Raw genomic sequence first — 2,519 nt, 5'->3', positions numbered from 1 at the left:
AACTAATACTCATTCTAAAGTCACAGAAACAAACTTTTGTTCTCTTTGCTTGTTTTGTACTGTATTCCTTTAACCAATCTAATGGGTTATATTTGTTTTAATTTAAAAAAACATTTTTCATTTTTATGAAAAATAATACTAAATAAGAATGATATTTGACTTTCAGTCTGTCGAGGGTAGCTATGAAATTCCTATCTCTTCTATAACAAGTATTTAAAGGTAGGACAATCAATTTAATAGACATTATTAACTAATTTCACATGTATGTCAATGCTTGCATAAATGGTGAATTATAGACGAGCAGTAAGTGTGGGTACATGATGGACAGATAACATTTAGGGTACTCTACAGATGTGTTTCCGCTGAGTTAAGCTAACAATTTTCTTTCTGTGAATTTTTAAAAGAACCAATCCAAATCTTCCATATCTGGAGAAAGGTGATATATTTAAAATCTTTTTCTGACTCATTGATTTTTCTAGCTGTTTCAGTTTCTTCTTGTTCTTTCAAGATTCAATTGCTTTCAGGTCTTCTTTAGGTTCTTGAAGTTTTTGTCCGTTTTAGTGACTCGAGATGTTAATGGAAACAATATTTTGTAGTGTGCTCTGTGGGGCAGGGGTAGGTGCTAAATCTTGGTTCTTGTCACTTATTATTTCCCGCTTTGCAGCTTTCTTAGCCTCACATTTCCTTTGATTTTTAGGTGCTGTTTTCAATAATGGCTTATCATTTCCTGTTTATGATTTCTTATTCTGGGATAGTTTTTCCTCTGGCAGCTTGGAATTGGTGACTAGTTTATTTTTTACAGGTGGTAGCTTATCAACCCTTGGAAATTTAGGTTTCTCTTTGGGTACGTCACTTGGAACTGCTTGGTAAGCTATTGTTTTTGCTGGAAATAGTCCATACGAAAATGGTTGCTGAGACGGAGCTGGCATAATGCCAAAGTTCATACCCAATATTAACATAAAACCTGGGAACATGGATGATAGTTAAAATTTGTTCCCCATCTGGGCACCAAGCAAAAGATGTAGGATTAGAGGCTACTGCTTTAGAAATAGATTTGTATTTTTTAACAACCCTTAATTTCATCTGTCCCTCAGATTTTTAACTCCATCTAGCATTAATATATGGCCATAAGGACTAAATAAGCTGCATTTAGAACACAGGATCACATTTCAAGTTGAAATTATTGCTTTGGCAAGCACGAAACAATGAATAACATAAAACTCAGTAAAACTAGAATTCCAAATTACATCATAAATAGGGCTATGCTTTGGAAATTGAATGGATTAGAGCACTTTCTCTATTCGTTGCAAGCTAATGTATCATTTAGTTCCTGTAGTAGGAAGTTTCTGTCTTGTCAAATCTCTTTTAGGTATTACATTGCAGCAGTAGCTTTTTTATTTGATAGCATCACAACATTATTAACCTTAAAGGAGTGGCTGTTGCCTAAAGTGGCTACATGAGGTCCACTAAAGTTGGGGTACAGATAAAAACTTACAAATGAAGGTGCACTCTTATGTTTTGGAGCATAGAGAGTCCCCTGTGTCTAAGTGATAACACGGTAATTAAATATTTGGAAATGAAAGTTATTTGCAATCTTATTAAAATTGTCTTTAAAGAGGTGAACTTCATTGCTAACATTTCAGGCACAAATAGTTTCATTATCTGACCAAGATAGATATCAATTTTACATTGTTTTGATGAAAGACTTCAAGCATATCCCAGTATTCATGTCATAGAACTGTAGGTTGAGTCTCCCAGGGGCACATGTATGAGGGAAAGTGTAAGGCTTCTTTTACCAAGACATGTTTTTTTGTTTGTTTGTTTTGATATGTCAAATCGACTTTGGAGGTCAAAGGAGTGTAGTAATCCGGTGTTAGTGACATTGGCAATACTTATTTTTAACCTCACCCAAGCAAACAAGTTTCCGTTCTTACTAAAGGTATGGATTTTGTAATATTTCTGAGATTGCCTTGGAAACACTGTGCTTCACATAAAATATGCTCGTCCAGTCACTATATAGTCCTTCTGACCTCTAATTGGTTCATACACTGACTCTGGGATCTTGGAAACACTTCTCCAGCAGAATGTGGGCTCCGTGAGGTAAGGGTGCTTGCTGGTCTCACTCATTACTGATGCACAGCCTGTAGCACAGAACCTGGCACATAGTAGGTGCTCGACATACACTTGTTAAATAAACTAACTTTTGTCCCTTCCTTAGCTCTTAGAATCCAATGTGCTCAGTAAATAGCTGTTGAATGAAGGATAAATAAATAAATGAATCAAATGCATATTTCTATTGTTAATCCTGATGTGAATGCTCTCCAAGCATGGTATATCAGCACCCCACCACAAGCACAGCTCTTTCCCATCTTTCCTCCTGGTCCTATTCATGCAGTGGTATTGTTTACAACCAGGTTTCCTTTGATCAATTCCAAAACAAGAATGAACCATGTGTAGGTGGAAGACATCATGACTGTGAGATCCTGAAATACCTTCCAGCTTGACTTTTTCACTGGAAA

At 35.8% G+C, this 2,519-nt stretch overlaps 1 pseudogene; it reads right to left on the bottom strand.

The window, feature by feature from the left end:
• Window positions 1–503: 503 nt before the first annotated feature.
• Window positions 504–1,323, bottom strand: LOC118603919 (annotated as a pseudogene).
• Window positions 1,324–2,519: the final 1,196 nt, after the last annotated feature.

The sequence above is a fragment of the Rousettus aegyptiacus genome, unplaced genomic scaffold (genome assembly GCF_014176215.1).
Source record: "Rousettus aegyptiacus isolate mRouAeg1 unplaced genomic scaffold, mRouAeg1.p scaffold_m13_p_6, whole genome shotgun sequence".
Classification (NCBI taxonomy): Eukaryota; Metazoa; Chordata; class Mammalia; order Chiroptera; family Pteropodidae; genus Rousettus; species Rousettus aegyptiacus.
The sequence above is the reverse complement of the archived record's forward strand: the minus strand, read 5'-3'. Positions and strand labels throughout refer to the sequence as shown.